Raw genomic sequence first — 25,912 nt, 5'->3', positions numbered from 1 at the left:
TTTCAAGCTATACAACCCAGCTTTATTATCAAAGAAGTATGGTGTTGGCATGAAAGCAGACACTGGAAGAAAAGAGAGAGCCCAGACATACAGTCACACATATACCGTCAACCGACCGCTGACAAGGGCACCAAGAACACACGATGAGCAAAGAACAGTCCCTCTAATAAGTGGTCTTGGGAAAACTGGATATTCACATGAAAAAGAATGAAATATAAGCTCTACTTTAACATTAAATGGATCAAAGACTTAAATATGGTAGGTAATACGATAAAACTCCCAGAAGAAAACATAAGGAAAAAGATCTTTGACTCTAGTCTTGGATATGATTTCCTGGGTTTAGACACCAAAAGTGCAGGTAACAAAATCTAAAATGAACCTGTGAGACTACGTTAAATTGAAGAGTCCTGAACAGCAAAGGGAGAAATTACATAATTGAAAGGCAGCCTATAGAATGGGAAAATATTTGTAATTTGTGTATCTGATAAAGAGTAAATTTTCAAAATATTTAAAGAACTCATAAAACCTAAATGAAAAAACTCAAATAATCCAATAAAAATTGGGCAAAATACCACAATTACTTTAGGACAGATCAGTATTTATTATACTCATATAAGCATGTACCTTAAAAAAAGTAAAATAAAAAACAGTACTTTAAATCTGCTGATCAGGAATCATTATTTTAAAAAAGAAAAGGCAATCCACAGTCTAGAAGAAAACTCTCTATATAAACCACAATTTTATTTTACTGATATTTAAAATTATCACTATTTATTACTATTGTTTAAATTTAAATTAAAAAATTAATTTCAGTATAATTTTTTTCGACAGTCTGCTTCCTTTAGATCCAGTTTTATTTATAGAATTCACAATATTCTATGTACCTTATTCAAGTTTTGACTAACATATAGTTGTGTAACTACCACCATGATCAAAACATAAAAAATTTCCATCACTCCAAAAATGTCTGTTTGCATAATTCCCTTATGTCTCTTTACAGTCAATCTCTCCAAATCCCTAGTATCTGGCAACTACTAATTTGCTTTTTGATTCCTGGAATTTTGCCTTTTCTTGAACTTTATGTAAGTGGAATTATATAGCATTTGGGTGTTTATTTCTGGATTCTTTCACTTAGCATAATGCTTTTGAGATTCTTCAATGTTATTATATCAGTAAGTCATTTTATTTTTCTCTCCATTGTATGGATATACCACAGTTTGTTTTTCCATTTCCAAACAATTGAATTTGGAGACAATTTACAGTTTGTGGCTATTTTCAAATTAAGATGTTAACATTCAAGAACAAGTCTTTCTGAACATGTTTTTCATTTCTCTTGGGTAAATTCCCTGGAGTAGAATTGCTGGAACACATTGTAAATGTATGTTTAACTTTATAAGAAACAACCAATATGTGTACCAAAGTGGCTGTACCCTTTTATAATCCCACCAGCAGTGTATGAGAATTCCAGTTGCTCACCATCTTCACCAGCATTTAGTATTGTCAGTCTTTATAGGAACTGGGTGGTATCTCATTGTGGTTTGACTGTACATTACTAGTGAATATGAGCATCTTTTCCATGTGATGATTTGCTACTCATATATCTTCGTTGGTCAACCTTTTTTTAAATTAAGGTATCATTGATATACAATCATATGAAGGTTTCACATAAACAACATTGTGGTTTCAACATTCACCCATAGTACCAAGTTCAAACCCCCACCATTTCCAACACTATCAGTGTAATAAGATGCTGAGGAGTCTTTCCTTGTCTTCTCCATGCTGTACTGCCTGCCACGTGACCTACGTATATTGTGTGTGCTAATTATAGTGCCCCTTAATACCCTTATTCCTCCCTCCTCACCTACCTTCCCCAACCCTTCCCCTTTGGTAACTTCTGGTCCCTTCTTGGACTCTGTGAGTCTGCTTCTATGCTTTGTTCCTCCAGTTTTGCTTTGTTCTTATACTCCACAGATGAGTGAAATCATTTGGTACTTGTCTTTCTCCACCTGGCTTGTTTCACTGAGCATAATACCCTCCAGCTCCATCCATGTTGTTGCAAATGGTAGGATTTCTTTTCTTTTAATGGCTGAATAATATTACATTGTGCAATATGTATCACATATTCTTTATCCATTCATCTTCTGATGGACACTTAAGTTACTTCCATATCTTGGCTATTGTAAGTAGTGTTGTGATAAACAAAGGAGTGCATATGTCTTTTTGAATTAGGGATCTTTCTTTTTTTGGTAAATTTCTAGGTATGAAATTCCTCCCTCAAATGGTATTTCTATTTTTAATTTTTTAAGGAATCTCCATATTGTGTTCCACAATGGTTGAATTAGTTTACATACCCACCAACAGTGTGGAAGGGTTACCCTTTCTCTGCATCCTTACCAGTATTTGTTGTTCCTTGGTTTTATTTTCCTGGTGACAGCTGTTTAGCCTTAGGAGAACTTGCTTCTAGAGCAGTCCCTTCAAGGTACACTGTAAAGGTAGATTGTGGGTGGTAAACTCACTCAACTTTTGCTTGTCTGGAAATTGTTTAACCCTTGCTTCACATTTAAATGATAATATTGCTGAGCAGAGTATTCTCAGTTGGAGGCCCTTCTGTTTCATTGCAGTGAATACACAATGCCAATCCCTTCTGGCCTATAAGGCTTCTGTTGAGAAGTCTGATGATAGCCAGTTGTGGTTACCTTTAGAAGTGATCTTTTTTCTCTATCTGGCTGCTATCAACACTCTCCATATCCTTGATCTTTGCCATTTTATTTATTGCAGGTCCTCATAGGGTTTCATGTGTTGGGAGATTTCTGTACTTCCATGACCTGAAAGACCATTTCTTTCCCCAGTCTGGATAAGTTTTCAGCAATTATTTCCACAACGAGACTTTCTATCCTCTTTTCTCTCTTATTCTTCTTCAGAATACCCTTATAATGCCAATATTGTTCCATTTGGATTGGTCACACAGTTCTCTAATTATTCTTTGATTCCTAGAGATCCTTTTTTCTCTCTGTGCCTCAGCTTCTTTGTTTTCCTGTTGTCTAAGTTTTATTTATCCTCTCCTATACTTCAACTAATCTACATTTTAATCCCTCCATTGTATGTTTCATTTCATATACAGTATTTGTCAAAGTTTTTCTCTCTTTCTTGAACTCCTCCCTATTATCCTGAATATATTTCTATAGTTCTGTGAGCATATTTATCATTTCTATTTTGAAATCATTATCAAGGAAATTGGTGATTTCCATTTTACAAAGCCCTCTTCCTAGAGATTTTTTGTTGAATTTTTGTTTGGACAAAATTCCCCTGTCTCTTAATTTCATTTCACATTTTAGCATTTCTTTTATGATAATAGATTTGTGTAGTAGGTGCTCTCTAGTGCCCAGAAGCTCTATTTTCTGAAACTGCTAGGCATCTGTAGCAGCATCGGGGTCTCAGGCGAGTAGGACAGATGCCTGCCAGGAGGAAAGAGCTCTTGCCTTCCCAGTTATAGTGCCTGAATCCACTGCCAGGTCCAGTGGGCCAAGCACTTGGGAAGGTGACTCTGTGTTATTCCCTATAGCTTCTGAAGGTGGAGCCACTATTCAGCTGCCTGGCATGATGGCAGGTGCAGCAGGTGGTTGGGACTGGTGCCTGTCAGGAGGAAGGAGTGGCAGGCTGCTTACCACAGTGTGGGACCTGGGGTCTGCATTGCTAGCAATGGGGGTGGAATGTCTGAAGCTCCTGAGAGCTCCCAACCTGCTGGGCTGAGTGTGCCAGGAGAAATTTGTCCACCTGCCGCTGCTCCTGAGCAGCAAGCTCAGGGAAATCTTGGCCCCTTATGCACCCCTCTCACTGCTGGGAAGTCTTTCAAGTGCTTACTGTTCTTTTGCCCCAGGGAGGCTGGTTGTGCATACCTGTTCTCCACAAGTGGCTGGAATCTCAGTCTCTCAGTATTCCACCAGTCTTTGTTTCCCAACTCCTCTGATCTCCAGAGCACCATGTAATGTGCACTCTTGGTCCTGGAGCAGATCTCCAGGCCTGGGTGTTCAGCAGTCCTGGGCTCTTACTCCTTCCCTGCTCTGTTTCTCTTCCTACCATCTGTAGGCTGGGGTTCGGGGTGAGGGCTTGGATCCCGCCAGATCGATGCTCTGCTACTTTAACCTTTTCTGGGAGGTCTTCTCTTTTCCCCAGGTGTAGACAATCTGTTCTGCAGTCCTCTGGTCGCTCTTTCAGGATTAGTGTATTTTCCGTCTTTTCATGTTCTATGTAGTTTTTGGAGGAGGTTTCTGCCTCACTTCTTACACTGCTGTCTTTTTCCTATCTCCCTCAATACAAGTTTATATTTAAAAAGTTTTGTATATAATTTATGCCTTTAAATTATATGTAAATGCATATAATGTCTATGTACTTATATAGATAAGATATATATGTAATGGAAGACATGTATCAAGAGTATTTAATGAATGCTTACAACTTAGTAAAAGGAAACCCAGAACTGCTATTTTTAAATTGTGGACAAAGGACATGAAGAGAAACTTCTGAAGTTTTATTTTTAAAAAGTTTCACAACTGGGCAAGAATAACATGAAAAAGTGCTCAACATCAGTAGTCACAAGGAAAACCAAACTTAAACTACAGTAATTTCTGACAAATACCTACTAGAAATTCTAAAAGGAAAATAACTAACAGTACCAAGGAACAAGAATGTGGAACAATTCTCATGTTTGAAATTAGAACTCTTATGTTTTGACATCTTTCTCCATTTTTAACTTTGTCTGCTTTTCCATACTGACCATACCATGGGTCCCAAAGAAAACTTAGTTTCTATTTTCTTTCATAACCCTCTGATGGATGTGAAAAACAGCTTTTGGCATCAAGATCTTCAAAATTTCAGCTGCCCTCATCATGGGACAACTCACTGGAAGTGAGCCACCTGCTATTCACATGACTGTCAGCTTTCTTGGAAGTTCAGGTTTAGACAGAGAAAGGGGACTTGGAGAAGTTTAGGTTCCAAGTGCAGGGAACACAATTCCCCATTCAAATTAAAAAACGGGAGTTTATCAAACCTGTGTCTCCAGAATACCCGTTTCTAAGACAAAGTCTTTCCATCAGAGGAGATAGTTAATTCCTGGGAGGGAAAGTAGCAGCTATAAGACAAGATCCTTAATGAAAACCTCCTTAAATACCCATTAAGTGCAAGGTGAAATGATTTTTGTTGACCACATCTGCAGAGCAAGATTCATCACGGGGGAAATGCCCCATCTGACTGTGTCTCCTCCGCACTTTCTTCCTCTTGCCTGTGGGAAAACAGCCATCCACAGGAGATCGCTTATCCATAGTGTTTCAAGTACATCCATTCTAAATTCAATGCCAGGTTTTCTGTGAAAATATTCTGAGGCTATAGGCTAGATGGAACATATGCCTAACAACTGTTGATATTGAATAATTTGAGCAGTTTATTTCTGATTATGTCATAACTTTCATATTGAAAGTGACTTATTTTAAGAAGAGATTAGTCTGAAGATGTTTGTGAACAACCCTGAATGTCTTTAAGTTCATCTAAGTCTATAAGGTAAGTTTTTTAATGGGGCAGATGAATCTCAAAGATTTACCTTTTATATATATATATATATATATATATATGAATATATATGTATTCATATATATATACAATATTATGTTTCAACACTTTTAAAATATTGTAATAGCACATTTCATGCTCACCTTAATTCTTCAAGAGATAGTTTGGAAATATGATGAACCTAATTTGAGAGATAAAGAATTTGAGACACAGAGATTAAGTAACTTGGAGGACTTGGTGATACTAGACACCATTCTTTTGCCCAAATGAGGCATCCGCTTTAATACATTCAAGACTAATAACAAGACTGAGAACAAAATAGAAATACATTTCACACACACAAAAGACATATATATATGAATACCACATGACACAATTAGTCAATTGTTTAGTATGAGCATGAGCATAGAGCACCCTTTCTAGGATCGAGTGCTTTGCAAAGTATGCATCTCTGTAGCTTCTTTAAAAGTAAAATTGGAGATGAATCTTCCTGAACTTATGACATGCTTAAATGTATCTCTGTATCATCGCTCAAAATGTCAGTTCTTCCGGTCTGCTAGGTGCACACACAATCATAATAATAGATGAAACTCTTTAGTGTCCACAGCAGTGTGGAGAATATGTTCATATATATCTTTCCTTTATTAATTCTTATACAACCTGTCAAGTAGATATTTTATTTTCATTTTATAGGTGAGGAAAGAAGTTTTAAGGGAGGGTGTCATGAAATGCACCCCTGGAAAGAGAAGTTACAAGTGGAAAAGGCAGTTTCCAGTAAACCAATACACAACCACTACAGTTGTCATTTTCAACATCCTGCAGAGGAGTCCAGGCCATGGAGGACAACTGAGGAAGGGGGAAATGGGGCTGAGGGAGAGGCCAAGATAAAAGTGACCTTCAATGAAAGCAGCAGCACAAGTTTATTAATGTTTGGGGATTCTAATGCATGTGTGTGTGTGTGTGTGTGTGTGCATGTTGTAGAAATTGCTTCATGTATAGTTGTCCCTGAAATGGTAGTAAGGTAATAATAATTATTATGGTAATATCAAAAGGAGATTACTAGTTCAACATTGTTCATTATAACATAACAGTGGAGGGTATAGTTTAAGAATTTGGAGGAAAAAATGTTGACAAGTATAATCTGATCTAATCTTGGCTCTGCCTTTTATTTCCTACTTGATTTTGAGAAGAACACTTAACTGTTCTATGCCTTTATTTCCAACTCTTTAAAATAAGAATAAAAATGATATCAGTAATCATTTCTTAGGTTTGTAGTGAGAATTCAATAACCAAATGTCTGCAAAACTAAAGCTCGGTAAGTTTTCAGTACGATTTGGTTAATGTTGTCATTATTATTATTATTATTAACATAGTCTCTAAGATTGCTTTCACATTTGCCAAATGGATGAAATAATACCAATTTACATGGCTACCATGCCATGCACAACACCAACTATTAATAACAGTATATTTATTATATTTTTAAATCAGATTTAGACTGCATGCATTATTAATTCTTCACAGTAGCACATGTATCTTTCCATTTAATTCTTATTACCAATACATTGTTAGACTTCATGTGGATTATAGTCTGACACTAGGTTTTCTCTACCTGATTTCCATCCTTTTATTGAAACTCAGCCCAGTTCATCCAAGACAAACAAAGATCTTTAGGAGAGTTATAACCAAGATTTCCCCTACCTCACATTCCTTTTCATCTTTCCATTCATATTTTTAATTTCCTTCCATGGTTCCACATTTCCAAGAAATACATGGAGAAATACTTAGCTTTGAATTCATAGCATTTAGATCCATATTCTATCCTCCTTTTCTTACTTAACAGCCAGATTATGTGCAACATAGTACTTCAAGTTAGGCTCTTAGGCATCTCTGATGAGTAAGTGTTCACAAATGATCCACTGCTTCTGTGTTTGCAAAAGATCCTCATGTCCATACTCTTAACAGAACCTTTACTGAGGAGATAATTTACGTAGTATTCATAAACTTGGAACCTACTTATGATCTTAAAAAACCTCATAAGAATTCACTTTTCAATAGAATCTAGGTAGTAATTATATGTTAGATAGAGAAGCTTAATAAACTCAGGGTTGTGTTAATAAGCAGTGGGTTTTTTTTTCAGGTAATGTAATTAACAAATATGAAATACATGGAGAATAAAAACAATGTGACAGAGTTTGTTTTATTGGGGCTCACAGAGAATCCAAAGATGCAGAGAATCATATTTGTTGTGTTTTTTCTCATCTACATCATTTCTATGGTAGGAAATGTGCTCATCTTGGTCACCATCACTGCCAGCTCATTATTGGAAACCCCCATGTACTTCTTCCTGGCCTATCTCTCCTTTATTGATGCCTGCTACTCCTCTGTAAGTGCCCCCAAACTGATTGTGGATTCACTCCATGAGAAGAAAACCATCTTATTCAATGGATGCATGACCCAGATCTTTGGGGAACATTTCTTTGGAGGTGCCGATGTCACCCTGCTGACTGTGATGGCCTATGACCGCTATGTGGCCATCTGCAAGCCCTTGCACTATACAACCATCATGAATCGGCGGGTGTGTGGCCTGCTAGTGGGAGTGGTGTGGGTGGGAGCCCTTCTTCATGCAACCATACAGATCCTGTTTATCTTCCGATTACCCTTCTGTGGCCCAAACATCATAGATCACTTCATGTGTGACCTGATTCCTTTGCTCAATCTTGCCTGCACTGATACCCACACTCTGGGGCTCTTTGTTGCTGCCAATAGTGGCTTCATCTGTCTGTTAAACTTCCTCCTCTTGATGGGCTCTTATGTGGTCATACTGCGCTCTCTACAGAACCATAGCTTGGAGGCGAGGTGAAAAGCCCTCTCCACCTGTGTCTCCCACATCACAGCTGTGGTCTTATTTTTTGTTCCCTGCATATTTGTGTACCTGAGGCCTACAGCTACCTTATCAATTGATAAAGCAGTTTCTGTATTCTACACTATGATAGCCCCTATGTTAAACCCATTAATCTATACCTTGAGAAATATGCAGATGAAAGATGCCATTAAAAATCTATGTAGCAGGAAATCTATTTCAGCTGACAAATAAATGTTCCTGAAGACCCATATTGATTCAATTGAGGCAAAAGACAGAAGAAGATTTTGGACGATCTCAGCAAGAAATACTTACGGAATAAAGAAAATTGAAACTGCTATAAATCAGAGATTTTGTATTGAAAGGAACAGAAATTAATGCTAGCAATGGAATAAAGACCTAACGTTAGACAAATCTTTACATATTTGGAACATTCTACCAAATTAGTTTAATGACTTCATCCATGCGTATGGATTTGTAAGCTTTTATTCTAATACAAAAAAATGAAATAAGTAAAAATGTATTGATATTGGGGAGTAATCTTTATAATAAAAACACAGTGATAAGCACTTCTATTATCACCATTTACTGAGGAAAGTATCCAAATATATGTGTATATATATATATGTCATTTGTATATTAGTTCATTGCCTATAACTAAATTCGAATTTTTCATTAATAACTCTGCTCATTCTTATATAGTACCATGGGTGATGATAACATGTTGGCTATAATCTGTAATTCTGTGATACGTAACAATTTTAGGAATACAAAAGCAATGGATCATTTGACATCTAAGGGGTAAGTTAAGAATATTACACCATATTTTCAAATGTCCTTGTAGGCTTCAGAACCACATTGTTTTGCTAATATCATCTTATGCTAATGACCCTTTACATACTGTGATGAATTGGATTTTATAATTTAAATTAAAAGAATATTTTAATGTCAAAAGGGATTTCTATTTATTAAATATACATTCATACTGTACAAAAGTACTGGTCTGGCACCTAATGATTGTGTTTGCAAGCGCAACAATGTCTGGTGCATGATAAATAGTGAGTGAATAAATGTAAGGATAGAGGAAGATGAGTAAGTTCAATAAAATATAGCACAAAAAGTGATACTGGAGTACAGGGATTTTTTTCCTACTTTGATGTAGACTCTAAGGAGGATTCTAACTAACTTTCTTATGGGAACCAAATTTTTTCAACTTCAGAAAAAATGAGAACAATATTGAAACTGAGCTTCTCAGTGAATGAGTAAATAGTATATCTAGATATTCTCCCTGCTCTCAGCTTTTTTTCATTGTCTCTTGAATGTAGGCTGTTTGTTATTTTTCTCTGCTACTTCAGTTTTCTTTGGGGGAACATTTCATTATGAAAAGCTGCTTTTTAAAAAATATGTAGCGTGGTCTATAAACAGAGCAATTCCAGGTGAAATATGTCCCATTCATTCTTTCCATCCTTTACTTATTAACCAACAAATATACCTGAGCTTAAAGAAAGTATCAGGCACCTTAATAGTTCCTGATGCTTCAGTGGTAAAGAAAGAAAAATGCAGGTCTCACCATCACACAGCTTACAATTCATTGAGAGGCATCCCAAAGGGATGTTGAAGTTCCCATATTATGTTATGAATGGTAAGACAGTGGAAGCCCAGGTAGTATGAAGGCATGACTGGGGGACACACAACAAAGACACAGGGGACCAGGAGGGGTTCCAGGCTAAAAGGACATAATAATGGGATCCAAACCGTGAAAAAGAGTCAGCAGAGCAATAGGTATCAGTTGGAGTGAGAACATTCCCAGGAGAGAGAATGCATAATAAAGTCCAGAAGAAGAAAGTAGCTATGCAAGAAAGCAAATCAATTTAACATAACTTTGGTTGCTATTCATCTGCTCATTCAACAATTATTGGTTGAACACTTGCTGTGTGCTGGGCACCATTCTGCACACTAACCTTATAAAGGGCAGAGCAAGACATGAAGCTGGAGAGATAGGGACAAGAACATCAAGAAAGGTCTCATAGTTGTGTTAAGGCCAATGCTAAGCACCCTGGGGAAAATGTTGCAAAGTCTTTTAAGCAAGTGAGTAGTGCATGTGGTTTGAGTTTAGAACAATAATTGATGGGTTATCAGAGTGGAAATGGGCTGAAGGGGCCAAGACTGGGAGATGGAGAGCAGTTAGGAGGTTACTGCAATGCTGTGGGTGTGAAAGGATGGAGGCCTGGAGTCTGGCGGTGCCCAAGTGGATGCAGTGTTTGGTGGGCCCTGCTGCTCCCAGCCCCGGGCCCGTCACAGGCCAGAGCACCTGCGCTCCAGCCTCTGTGCCATGCTGCTGAGAGCTGGAGCCCCATCCTTCTCTGTTCACCTGCACTACAGAAATTGGAGCTGCCTCAACCTGAGGGGATATGACCACTACCACAGAACCCACTGCTGACCAATGAATGACTGGAATGGGGGTTAAAGCGAGCTGGTCCCTTTGCCTCAAGGCGGAACCAGGTCTAGAGTCCAGTGAGTAGCCCAGAGCTTCCCTAGCCCCAGGCTAAAGCCAGACTCCAGGCTCCAGTCAGGACTGTATCCTTTCTTCTACCATCCCCTGACCAACTTATATTATGACTGAGAATTTCTGTGCCCCTTTATCCCCATCACTGTCCCTCCCCCAACCTACTCCAACCTGTCCCCCTTGGTAGCCAGTAGTCTTCTCAGTGGCTCTGAGTCTACTGCTGTTTTGTTCATTCTGTTTTGCTTTGTTTTTATATTCCACAAATAAGTAAAGTCATATGGTATTTGTCTTTACTTAATTTTGCAGCTGGGAAGTCCAGAAAGGTCTAAAAGCTTGTCTGGTTAGTGGCTAAAACATGAACCAAAAGGTGGCCGACAGTAAGCAAATTGGAAATTTCAGACCTCCCTTGGTATAATGTAGAGGAAGAGGTTCAACGGCCTAGGGAGAGTGGAAAGTTAGAATGGGTTTGCCATTTAAGATCTGCTTAACCACACAGGGAGTTCCAGAGGCTTCCCTTTCATCATTGCCACAAGAAATGAATTCGTAGGCCCAGCATACTTGAAAAGCTCTATGATCAATGTTTTCTGTAGGCTGATCTCTGGTGGGATCTATGGTCACCAGACTGGGAAATCTAAATGCACTGAGAGTCATTTGATCCCAAGTAGCAGCAGCCAAGTGGTGCCACTCAACCTTCCAAGGCAAGGTGGGGCATGGCTACCATAAGGGGCAGCGGAGTGAAAGAAGCCATCAGAATAATCAACAGCAGTGGACTAACAGTGTTGCCAGTTTATCCTGGTGCTCTTAGAAGAGAAATAGACAGGAAACCTATTCAAGTTTCACCAGTGATTAAGGTCAATGGAAAACCACAACAACCCAAAACAAGCAGAGCTACTAGTGGCCCAGACCCTTCAGTAGTGAAGGTCTGTGCCACCCCACCAGGTAAAGAACCATGACCTGCTTTGGAGTTTGCTGAGGGCACACTGAACACAAATGAGTAACAGAAAAAGCATCTATGACCGTGTGACTTCTTACGAAACAAAGATGATAACTGCTGTTTGTCCTCCTATTATATTTGTATAATATGTGAATACATACATAAAGCCAATATCTTTATTTTCTTTCCTCTCATATTACCTTATCATGTAACATAAGAGTGTTGACTTTCCACCACAGTATTTTGATATTTTCAATTTACTATCACAGTATTTAAGTTACAGGATATTAAGGAGAAGAGGAAACGAACCAAAGACTACACCTTCCCTTCTGGGTAGGGTTCATGCACTTTCAGTTGTACACAGGACAGTTGTATGATGTTAGCTCAAGTTATGACCTCAGTAATGACTTTATTTGGAGATTAAGTACAATTTAAGGAGATGTGTCTAGGTGCTAAGTTGAAGCCATGGACTTATGATGGCTAATTTTCTGTGTTAATTTCACTGGCCCACAGTGTGCACAAATATTTGCTTGCATATGTTTGGGATTATGACTGTGAGGTTTGCCTGCATGGTATCAGCATCTGAACTGGTGCACTGCAAGGCAGATCGCCCTCACTAATGTAGGTGTCCTCATCCAATCAACTGAAGGCCTGAAAATTACAAAAGGTTGACTCCTCTGAGTAAGACGGAATTCTACTGCCTGAGGGCCTGAGGGCTGAAACACCAGCTCTTCCTGCCCCAGGGTCTGCACACGGGCACGTGAACTCTTCCTGATTCTCCAGCAGCTTCCTGCCTGTGGACCTGAATCGGCACAGTGGGTGCTATGGTTTACAATGGTTCCTGGTCTTTCAAGTCAAAATGAGACATTGGCTCTACAAATTTTGCACTTGTCAACTGAAATATATGCTTGAGCTATTTGATTATAATAAAGTCTTCATATTATGTATAAATATACACATACAAACATATGTGTGTTTCAATATATCAAATTTTTGTCGATTAGAAGATGTATTGTTTAGATATCAATAATACCTAAAACAATAGAAATATTCAATACCTAATACAGATTCAATACATTCCTTATCAACACTCCATGGTGGTTTTTGAAGATTCAGAAGAATCTAAAAATTTCACGTGGAATCTCAAGGGACGCTATAGGCAAAAAAGTCTTGAGAACAACTAAGTAGAGGAACCCATACTTCCTGATCTCAAAACTTACTGTAAAGCTACAGTTTTCCAAACAGTGTGATACTGGCATAAAGACAGGTATCTAGGTGACTGGAATCGTTTAGAAAGTCAAGAAATATACCATTACTTTTGGATAAATGACTTTCTGCAAGGGTACCAAGAATATCCAATCAGGAAAGGATAGTTTTTTTCAATAAGTGGTTATGGGAAAACATGTTTTCCCATGTAAAAGAATGAAGGTTAACCTTAAATTACAGTATATACAAAATAATAACTCAAAATGGTTTAAACACGTTAATATAACATCTAAAATTATAAAACAGGAGAAAATAGAAACCTTCAGGACATCAGATAATTTCTTGTATATGGCATCAAAGACACAGGCTACAGAAGAAAAAAATTGAGGAATTTTACTACATTGAAATTAAAATCTATGAACCAAAGACCACAATTAAGAGGGAAAAAATGATTCATTATGTAGAAGAAACACTTGTAAATGTTTATCTGATAAAGAGCCATTATCCAGAACATACAAGGAATTCCTACAAGTCAGTGACAACTTGAATAAAAAATAGAGAATATATATTAATGGAAACGAAAATATGAGAAGATGCCTAACATAACTACACACACTTGTGCTCTGTTCATGAGAATGTAAAATGGGGCAGCCTGTTTGAAAGACAGTATGCCATTCCTCAAAAAGTTAAAAATAAAATGATGATTAGATCCAGCAAGAAAGAGTTCTATATATGTATAAAGAACTGAAAGCAGGGACTAGAAGATACACTCACCCATTCATGTTAATGCCACATTATTTACAACTGCCAAAATGCATAAGCAACCCTAGTGTCCATCAACACATGAATGGATAAACAGAATGTGGCCTGCATACAATAGAGTATCACTCAGCATGGAAAAGGAAGGAATTTCTCACCTGCTGCAACACAGATTAAATTTGAGGATGTGTTAAATGAAACATGCTATTCATTTTTAATAAAGTTTATGGTAGATAACAGGTTTATATTTACAGGAAATTGTAAAACTAATACAGTTCCATAAACTCCACACTCAGTTTCCCTTATTATCATCATATATTAGCATGGTGCATTTGTCAAAACAAATCAGTCAGTGTTAGTAAATTATTTTTTAATAAATTACTTTTAACTAAAATCCATATTAAACCAGATTACTAACAAATTGCTCTTGACTAATTTTCTTTTCTCCTGGTCCAGGATACCACATTATTGAAGTTGTCATGTTATGGTAGATAACAGGTGTCCAGTCCTGCTGCCGCGCTGTTCCCCGTGGGGGAGGGGGGCTGGCCCGGACTCCAGTGCTGCTATTTCTTTATGCACTAGATCTATGTATGACTCCTGGGGAAATATATCTTCTTTTAACCTTCAAAAGAAGCGAAAGGGAAAAAAAAGTAATGCACAGTATTTCTAGCAGAAAATAAATTTTTTTTAAGGAGGAGGTTTTGCCTGAACCTCCTAGCACGGGGGCGAGTGAAGAAAGTGTTATTATTTTAATTGAAATTGTGTTTCGTTTTGTTCGTGGAATATTTTTCAAAGCCTGGTGGTTCTTTGGAGACTAGGCTGGAGAAGGGTGGGGAGGCCAGCGTGCAGGACCCTGCAGCCCCCCAGCCCGCCCCCGGCCTCCCGCGGGCGCCACGGGCTCCCAAGCCTGCTAACGCTGAGCGCTCTGCGCAGGAGAAGTGCCTACTCGGTGAAAGTTTCGTTCCGTTGTTTGGTTTGTTGTGTTCTTTTTTTCATTTGCTACGAAAGTGAGGAAACGGTTAAAGAAAAAAACAGAAGAAAACACAAAGGCAAAATAAATCCGTTTACATCCAAAAAATGTAGACAGTGACAGTTTCTAACTTTTCTTATTAGTGATGACCTTCGCAGTTTTGAGGAAAAATAGACATTTTGTACAAAGGCCCTCAGTTGAGTTTGTCTGATATTTTACTCAAGATTGTGGATTATTGGGAGAAAGATTACAGCAGTAAAAGGCTAGTTTCATCACATCATAGTGACGGGAATATAATCTCAATGTGATTTATCATTGCTGCTGTTAAACTTGCTCACCTGGCTGAAGCAGCATTTGTCACATGTCCCCTTTCTGAAATCCCGCGCTCCCCACTCCACATGTGCGTTTTGAAAGGGATTCACTATGACAACCCACACTTAATAGAGTTGGAGACTGAGGGCAGAATTTCTACATAATCATTTGGAATTATTTTGCCTATCCATCAAGTTATTTATTGAAATTTTTATATCATTTTAACTCATAAATACTTATTTTATACTTTGGGTTATGTTTAAGTTTTGTGTTGTTTATTTTGATGCTCAGTTTTTTTTCCATCTTTGGGCACTAGGGCCTCTTTTATAGGCTTTTGCGTACCTTTGACATGTCCTCATCATGGTGTGAGTACGTGTTTGTGCATGAGTGTGTGCGTGTTAGCACTTCCTTTCTGTCTAGCATTACAATACGCTCTAGTTCCTCTGGTACATTCCCTGTCCCAAACCTGGAATCAGCCATTTCTTCAAGAAACCCTATTTCATTTTATTGGAGAAAGCATGAGAAACCAAGTCCTAGGCACTAGGTGATTATTAGACTTTTTTAGTCAAAAGATTTCATTAATGGCCTGTATGAACATCTATGTAATTGAAAGAATAGGCTATCTTTCTTCCATGATGTCATAATACATATTGGAAATTAAATTCTTTATCACATCAGGATCATGTTTCTTAATTAGGAAGGGAAGAGACGCTTTAGGGAATGACTTCCCAAGACTCTGATATTTTGCGTCATTCATGTTTAAATATTCCTCCAGGGAAAGCAAAAGTGGAGCATTTCACAGTCAAAATGCTCTTGGAGAATGGATTTCAGGAAGTCTGAGGTGAATCGGAGCAGTTTAGCCTGAAATCTGGCATGTAGAAGAGAATCTGGTCTTTTGGTGAAACCAAAGATATACCCTGGTTCCAGATTATCAGGTGGAATTTTGGAAGCTCTTCTTTATGTAATTTGAGCAGAGGCTGTCTACAGTACCTTGGAAAGAAATGAGGGCAACTGAACATCCTCATGTCTGCCTAAGCTCTTATGAAGCTGGTAAATTTGAATTGGTGATTAAGCTAGTTGTATTTCTTACTTGAAAGATGTGTCTGATCTATGCCACCATAAGTATCTAATACACACAACACATTGGTGGAAGGATGGAATGTTTAGGGCATTTCTAGGAGTGCCTTACATTCTACAGTGAGATTATGGAAATAAAAGGTGTGCACAGCAGCTCCTGATGGAAATGGGAACTAATAGGTAAGGGCTATTGGAGTCAAGCAAATGGAAATAATACAAGTTTGGGTGTTCCTGTAAATGCTCCCTGTAGATGATGATTTTGATGTGGATTCAGCAGAATGCAGGCTACCCTTTTTCTCAATGGCAACTGAATGTAGAATAGCGTGAAACACTGTCTAATTGTACCTATGGGATATTTTCATAAACCTTTTCTTCATTCAACAAGTACTTCTTAACCACCTACTTTCACCTACCTGCTGAAATTTATTATTTATTGGCAAAAATTGTCATTTTTATGTTGCTTCTTTCTAAAATATGACATTTTGTGTATATAATTCTAAAATATGTGTATATTTATATGTGTATGTCTATGTATCTATAAAAATAGATACATATAATGCACATAATATATATATACTCTATGTAGATATATAAATCATGTGACTTTTGCATATGTACATATCCCTCTATATATCTAGACATAGATATGCAGGTTTTGATTATTTTTTTCTAATATGTTAATTGCTATAATTAACCAATAAATTGTCATTTGTCCGTTGGACAGCTCTAACAAGAGCACATTTGGAAACATGCAAGAGCCAGCAAACGTGTGGTTAAAGGTAGTATGGTGGTGTATGATGTGACTGAAAAGCACTGATTCCCAGAACTACCTCTAGAGTTGACTTACTGTTTTAATCTTTTGGGTCTTATTATTGTCTTAAAAATATTTCTGTCCTTCCTGCTTATACCACAAGTAAGTTTGATGGCAGTGCGAATAATAAACCGTCTCTTAGGATAAGATGTTAAATGCTGTGCTTTCCAGTGCAGCACTGATCACTATGATAGTCATGTATTATGAAACGTGACATACACACACATTTCGACAATTAATTATTGCTCACATCTCTGATGCAAAGAATGTAGTTTCTCCACACAGTGAGTACAAGCACATGATTTTTTGGTACTTTTCTAAATACATTTCATTTATATAATTGTGTGTTTCTTATCCTGCTTTTAATTAAATCTTACCATCCTAAGCAAACATTTCTGTTCTTTTATTTTTCATTTTACAATACATTTTCAGGACCATTTCATAAATGTCTGCTTTGTTTTCATCAGTAACTTTATCAGTGGGTGGTATGAATGGAAGTACAATGTCTAAGTCATTCAGCACCCTTCAGATGGGTTTTAAGTTCTTTTCCATCTTTGCTATCATGGAGAGTTGTAATAAATTTCTCTGTCCTTGTAGCGAGTTTATCTGTAGAAAATGGAATCACTGGATCAACGTCTATGTGCAGTTATGATATTATATGTGTTGAAAATCACTCCCTAAGAAATTGCACCCACTTTAACTGTTACCAATAATGTGTGGAATTGACTATTGCCACAATTTGTCAGCACTATATGCCAAAAATCTTTTATTGTAAAGATTACTCTATTCAACATAGGTGAAAATGATAATCTAGTAGGAAATTTAATTTGAATCTTTTTAACTATGAATGAAATTGAACATCTTTCCATATGTTCAATTATATTTAATAAGGAGCAGGCAAATTATAATTGGTTCTTTTGCTGATTATTCCTTTTTGTGTGTGTGTATTTAAGATTGAAATGTGAAATCCATTGAGACTTCAAAATTATACTTTTATCTGGCATGTGATTTGTAAATATATTTTACCAATTTGGCCCTTAATAATTTGTTATGGACTATTCTACTATTTGGAGAATATAAAGGTACATATCCAATACATCCACTGGTTGACACATAGTTAAACATTAATAAATATTAATTTCCTTTTTATTTCTATCACTTCTTACTTGAAATCAGAGTATAGAATGTTCAGGATACATATCACAAAAAATCTACTCGAAGTTTCAGCAGTGATTGAGAGCTTCCGGAGTTCATTTCTCAGTTCCTGGTGCTTAATAGTAAACCAGAAATTTTAAAGAATATTCTGAATTACAGCAAATTTTCTCCATTTCTTTCCTTCGTTTTAATCTCAGTGACTCTTCTGTATTAATAAAACATGTTGAAAGACTCAGAAAAACAATGAATAGGGGAAGGATTTAACTTTAGACAACATAGTAGAGTAAAAAAGTGCAAAGTTTAATTCAGCTGAATTTAAGCCTAAACAACTAGAAAGGCATGAGAGATAAAAACGAAAGAAACATACTTACTCAAAACAATGTATTTCAGTCTCATAATGAACTGGTCCAACTGCCTGGGCGTTCACTGCAAAAATTTCATTTTTATTGTCTCTCTCTCTACACCTACACCCATCTCGTGTGTGTTTGTTTGAGTGTGCTTAGGTTTATCAAGAAAGACAATCATTCTTTCATATTTACATGTTTTGGAAGAGTGCATATTTGGAAAAATATACTTTATGTTTGGAAGAGTGTTTGGAAGAGTATCTCTACAGATAACTGGACTTGGTTCTAGGAATGCAAAAGCATACTGAGTAAATCATTGCAAAACTTTCCTCTGCTTCTAAAACATGCTGCTCTAAATATTGATAAGTCCTTGATGAAAACTAAAGAAAGCACTCAGCTGAAGAAGTCATTCACTTACGCCAATTCACCCCAGTTAGTGATTATTTCATGTGAAGCATCATTAATTTTTTCATTATTTGTCTATTTCTATTTCAATATTTTCATAAAGAATCAGATAAAAGGCTCAAGTAAGTATTATGGATTGCATTTTATTCAGGTAAAAACGGTACACAGCCTGTAAGTGATTACATATTGATAAGCGACCAAGCATATGTATTTGACTTTCAAATGTTTTATTGATTTTATAGTTCTTAAAATTTCTCCTTTGCAGATTATTTCTAAGCTGTGCTTTCACTACGTGGGCTAAACAATGCAGCAAAATAACAGCATAACTGAATTCATAGTCTTAGGACTAACACAGGATCCTATGAGGCAGAAAATGGTCTTTGTAATCTTCTTTATTTTCTATGTGAGAACTGCAGTGGGGAATTTACTTATTATCATGACCATCATGTCCAGCCGAACACTTGGGAGCCCCATGTACTTCTTCCTGTTTTATTTGTCCCTAGTTGATACCTGCTTTTCAACTTCCACAGCCCCTAGACTAATTGTGGATGCTCTCTCTGCGAAGAAAATTACACCTTATAATGAGTGCATGACTCAAATCTTTACACTACATTTATTTGGTTCCATGAAAATCTTTGTCCTCGTCCTCATGGCCGTTGACCACTATGTGGCCATCTGTAAGCCCTTGCGGTACCCAACCATCATGAGTCGGCAGGTCTGCATCATTCTGATTGTTCTTGCGTGGATTGGGTCTTTTATACATTCTATGGCTCAGATTATCCTGGCCTTGAAGCTGCCTTTCTGAGGACCCAATTTGATTGATCATTATTGCTGTGATATGCAGCCCTTATTGAAACTTGCATGCATGGACATTTATGTGATCAACCTGCTGGTGGTGTCTAATAGTGGGGCCATTTGCTCAAGCAGTTTTGTGATTCTGATGATCTCATACATTGTCATCTTACATTCTCTGTGAAACCACAGTGCAGAAGGGAGGAAAAAAGCTCTCTCCACTTGCACTTCTCACATCACTGTTGTCGTCTTATTCTTTGGTCCCTGTATATTCATCTATACACGTCCCCCAACCACTTTCCCCATGGACAATATGGTGTCTGTATGTTATACTATTGGGACACCCTTCCTCAACCCCCTCATCTACACACTGAGGAATGCAGAAGTCAAAAATGCCATGAGAAGGCTGTGGTATATCAAAATTAGCTCTGAAAGCAAAAGATGATTTGAGGGCCTTGGATGAATACTTTTTGTGTCGCAGTTTAACTGGGTCTCTACAGATATCAGTGTCATAGTGTGTAGCCTGACTCCTCCATGCACTCAAATATAATACATGTGATTTCCTTGCCTTTCTCTATTCTGTCCACAAACTAGTAGGTTTTCAAACATCCTCATTCTGACTCTTTTTCTGAGCATTCAATTCTGGCATTGCTTATTGTGAAATAATCTCACAACTGTAGTTTGATAAGAAGAAAGACATATATATGTATAATCACATCTGTTCAAACATGTGAAGATCCATAAATAACATGCAGCTTGTTCACTATGATTGGTAAGTCTCTCCAGAGCACATTTCAAATAAGGTATCCTGCTTTCTCTTGAACACTTCAAAGCAAAGGAACTTTGTGTATCAAGAAGTTAGCTTCATTGCATCATTAGTTTAGCTTTGGAAAGTTCCACACTTGAATCAAAAAAAATTATTATATGTGTATGATATTTAATGTAATTATATTCTAATAAAATATTACTAATTGTTTTCTTTGGCTATTAGATAACTGACACATTATATATGGGATTTTTAAGATGTAATGTTACAAAGGCCTTGAGATATTCATCTACTTGTGTGATTGGTGAATAGGGGCTATGATAAGAGAATTCTATAACCCTAAGAAAGAGGAAAGTAAAAGAAAAGTGTTTTCAAAATGAAATAAAAATTAAAAATACACCAGATATACAACCTACTTTTTGGGATTGAAGCACACCAAGGTACTTGGAAAGAACCTAGTTTGATGAAAGAAATGATGATGTTACTTTATGTGAAGTTGGAATATGTCAGTGAAATGAAGGAAAGTCAGGCACTACACTTGCCTTTAGTTAGTGGAGTTAAAGAGAATCCACTATTTCAGCCCATTATTGCCACTTTCTTTCCCTACCTGTGCTTTCCTAATAAAGGCGTTGTTAGAATTGTTAGAATTCCTAATAGAATTTTGACATGTTAGAACTGCCAATAGAACTTTGGTATCCAAGGCCGGCAGAGAAGATTTACAGCTGTACCTTGGATGTGCATGCTGGGAGTTATATCATGAACATTTAATATTCATCTATTTCAGTGTATTAAAATGTACCACCTTCTTAGTAATTATTGTAAGATTCCATTTTATTTTTAATGCTGTTGTTCTTTATTTAATTGCAAAACCAGAGACTACCAATGTTGTCCTCCTAATAAAGAATCTTTTAAAATAAATTCAGTAGAATAACACATACACTGTCTTTTAACTTATTTCTGTTTTCTGGGACATTATGAATTTTAGTGTCAGTCCTGGTGTCCTAGCATGTCATTCATGAGGAGGAATATATAATTACCACAGAATGGAAATGTCATGATCCATCACAAATTTATCTAATCTACATCTCTATAATACCAGTACATGTACACACACACACACACACACACACACACACACACACACACACACTACAGGTGTTCATGGTGATTTGATTTTCAGATGAATGCAGGTAAGACATCGAAGATAAATTAATGTAAGCCTATATGAAAGTTAAAAAATAATGTTAAGGAAATAGAATAAGAAAACATCTTAGATTTTATGTGGGTCAAAAGTACGTGGAATCAAAAACCAGGCAAAGACCCCACCAAAAAAGAAAATTACAGACCAATATCCCTGATGAACGTAGATGCAAAAATACTCAATAAAATATTAGCAAACAGAATTCAACAGTATATCAAAAGGATCATACACCATGACCAAGTGGGGTTCATCCCAGGGATGCAAGGATGGTACAACATTCGAAAATCCATCAACATCATCCACCACATCAACAAAAAGAAAGACAAAAACCACATGATCATCTCCATAGATGCTGAAAAAGCATTTGACAAAATTCAACATCCATTCATGATAAAAACTCTCAGCAAAATGGGAATAGAGGGCAAGTACCTCAACATAATAAAGGCCATATATGATAAACCCACAGCCAGCATTATACTGAACAGCGAGAAGCTGAAAGCATTTCCACTGAGATCGGGAACCAGACAGGGATGCCCACTCTCCCCACTGTTATTTAACATAGTACTGGAGGTCCTAGCCACGGCAATCAGACAAAACAAAGAAATACAAGGAATCCAGATTGGTAAAGAAGAAGTTAAACTGTCACTATTTGCAGATGATATGATACTGTACATAAAAAACCCTAAAGACTCCACTCCAAAACTACTAGAACTGATATCGGAATACAGCAAAGTTGCAGGATACAAAATCAACACACAGAAATCTGTAGCTTTCCTATACACTAACAACGAATCAATAGAAAGAGAAATCAGGAAAACAATTCCATTCACCATTGCATCAAAAAGAATAAAATACCTAGGAATAAACCTAACCAAGGAAGTGAAAGACTTATACTCTGAAAACTACAAGTCACTCTTAAGAGAAATTAAAGGGGACACTAATAAATGGAAACTCATCCCATGCTCATGGCTAGGAAGAATTAATATCGTCAAAATGGCCATCCTGCCGAAAGCAATATACAAATTTGATGCAATCCCTCTCAAATTACCAGCAACATTCTTCAATGAATTGGAACAAATAATTCAAAAATTCATATGGAAACACCAAAGACCCCGAATAGCCAAAGCAATCCTGAAAAAGAAGAATAAAGTAGGGGGGATCTCACTCCCCAACTTCAAGCTCTACTACAAAGCCATAGTAATCAAGACAATTTGGTACTGGCACAAGAACAGAGCCACAGACCAGTGGAACAGATTAGAGACCCCAGAAATTAACCCAAACATATATGGTCAATTAATATTTGATAAAGGAGCCATGGACATACAATGGCAAAATGACAGTCTCTTCAACAGATGGTGCTGGCAAAACTGGACAGCTACATGTAGGAGAATGAAACTGGACCATTGTCTAACCCCATATACAAAGGTAAACTCAAAATGGATCAAAGACCTGAATGTAAGTCACGAAACCATTAAACTCTTGGAAAAAAACATAGGCAAAAACCTCTTAGACATAAACATGAGTGATCACTTCTTGAACATATCTCCCCGGGCAAGGAAAACAACAGCAAAAATGAGCAAGTGGGACTACATTAAGCTGAAAAGCTTCTGTACAGCGAAAGACACCATCAATAGAACAAAAAGGAACCCTACAGTATGGGAGAATATATTTGAAAATGACAGATCTGATAAAGGCTTGACGTCCAGAATATATAAAGAGCTCACACGCCTCAACAAACAAAAAACAAATAACCCAATTAAAAAATGGGCAGAGGAACTGAACAGACAGTTCTCCAAAAAAGAAATACAGATGGCCAAGAGACACATGAAAAGATGCTCCACATCGCTAATTATCAGAGAAATGCAAATTAAAACTACAATGAGGTATCACCTCACACCAGTAAGGATAGCTGCCATCCAAAAGACAAACAACAACAAATGTTGGCGAGGCTGTGGAGAAAGGGGAACCCTCCTACACTGCTGGTGGGAATGTAAATTAGTTCAACCATTGTGGAAAGCAGTATGGAGGTGCATCAAAATGCTCAAAACAGACCTACCATTTGACCCAGGAATTCCACTCCTAGGAATTTACCCTAAGAACGCAGCAATCAAGTTTGAGAAAGACAGATGCACTCCTATGTTTATCGCAGCACTATTTACAGTAGCCAAGAATTGGAGGCAACCTAAGTGTCCATCTGTAGATGAATGGATAAAGAAGATGTGGTACATATACACAATGGAATACTACTCAGCCATAAGAAGTGGAAAAATCCAACCATTTGCAGCAACATGGATGGAGCTGGAGAGTATTATGCTCAGTGAAATAAGCCAAGCGGAGAAAGAGAAATACCAAATGATTTCACTCATCTGAGGAGTATAGGAACAAAGGAAAAACTGAAGGAACAAAACAGCAGCAGAATTACAGAACCCAAAAATGGACTAACAGGTACCAAAGGGAAAGGAACTGGGGAGGATGGGTGGGCAGGGAGGGATAAGGGGGGGGAAGAAGAAGGGGGGTATTAAGATTAGCATGCATGGGGGGGAGGGAGAAAGGGGAGGGTGGGCTGCACAACACAGAGAGGACAAGTAGTGACTCTACAACATTTTGCTAAGCTGATGGACAGTAACCGTAATGTGGTTGTTAGGGGGGACCTGATATAGGGGAGAGCATAGTAAACATAGTATTCTTCAGGTAAGTGTAGATTAAAAATTAAAAAAAAAAAAAAAAGAAAGAAAGAAAGAAAAGGGGGATTACTCCTTAACAGGATAAAACTATTGGTAAATCAAAGATCAACGCATGCTTTAAATATCCTTAATGTTGATCACTTAAAGGGTGTCAGATGATCAGCTATGGAGGTACTCTTTTCTGATAATATTCCTTTCTCTTAATTAAAAAAAAAAAAAAAAAGCAGTTACTGTGTGCTGACCTCCAATGAGTTCTGCACAGTGGTATAGAGGGCATGTCAAAGTGTGGGCAAAGGGTCTGTTTGTTTCTACGCAGAAGATCAAGGCCTAGCTTGGATACCCAGAAAATGAACTAAGATACGATATGAGGAGGAGCTTCCGGCATCAGCACTCTCTGGAGGACTCGTGCGGGGGGATGATCATCAAAAAGCCTCCACAGGGATCCGGACGATGCTGCGGTTGTGGCTGCATCCAGCCCACCATCTCCTGGACTTGCCATGAGAAGGAGGAGGGAGATGTCTAGGCTGGCATGTGCATACAGTGAGACAACGAATTTGACCGGATCTGTCTGTTGGAACTCAACCAGGAGTTGGGAGGGGTGCAAGTTGTAGCACCCCAAAATCTCATGACTATAGACTATCTATGGTTAAAAGAACATATGGGATGTGAACAGATCCCAGAAATGGGCTGCTTTAATTTGTCTGATGGTTCAAGTACAGTTGGAAAATATCCATCATATCATAGATAAATTTTCACAAATGCCTAGGGTGCCTAAATGGTTTTCTTGGCTTCACTGGAGATGGCTGGTAATTATAGATTTGCTTTGTTTATGTCACCGTATTCCTATTATGTCAATATGTGTGTGCAAATTAGTTAGTAGTTTAAAACCTATACATACTTAAGGTACTATACAAGAAGATATGTCAAAGAAATAATCAATCCTCCCAAGTTTCCTTCATATGCTACATCTATAGCTTTTCTTCTTCCTTCCTAATTACAAACTTTAAATAGAATTCGTGCCTCATATCGAATTTACCGAGTATCATAATTCCTCCAGGTGGTAAAGATACCTCGAGACAAGTGCTGGGCATAGAAGCCACAGGGCATAAATCTGCAAAGAAGTAAAAAGCTAACCTTTGCAAACAATATGGCTTCTCTCTCACTTACCAACTTTACATTTCCCTGTATGGCCCCGGAAGATGACTGGTTAGCCAGAGACGGGTAAGATTCCTCAAGGGAGGAACAACCTAAGACAGGCACAGTCGCAGGGGGGCCATCAGGTGAGAATTTGGGGATCAACAGAGGTGAGGCTCAGAACCTCACCCCCCCTGTTTTGAGAGAAATCTTCTGCATCCGTGGATGTTTTGCTGCCCTTGTCTAGCCTGGATTAATACTTAGTCCATAGGCACACACCTGATCATCTGATCATCTACATTTGCCTTCTTACAGCACTAAACTATGTTTTCTACCTTTATCTTGCATCTACCTACCACTTCAGCATTTTATTAAAAATAAAAATAATAATAATAATAGGAGAAATGTGGGATCAACATATAAATCAAGTA

The 25,912-nt window shown here is 37.5% G+C and overlaps 2 pseudogenes; both read left to right on the top strand.

Moving 5' to 3' along the window:
- The first annotated feature begins 7,717 nt into the window (after nt 1–7,717).
- On the top strand, nt 7,718–8,659 carry LOC140850133 (olfactory receptor 4C46-like; annotated as a pseudogene).
- A 10,549-nt stretch (nt 8,660–19,208) lies between these two features.
- Nucleotides 19,209–20,141, top strand: LOC108387145 (olfactory receptor 4C11-like; annotated as a pseudogene).
- Nucleotides 20,142–25,912: the final 5,771 nt, after the last annotated feature.

Source organism: Manis javanica, chromosome 6 (assembly GCF_040802235.1).
Source record: "Manis javanica isolate MJ-LG chromosome 6, MJ_LKY, whole genome shotgun sequence".
Classification (NCBI taxonomy): domain Eukaryota; kingdom Metazoa; phylum Chordata; class Mammalia; order Pholidota; family Manidae; genus Manis; species Manis javanica.
Note: the sequence above shows the minus strand (reverse complement) of the source record. Positions and strands in the feature narration are given on the sequence as shown.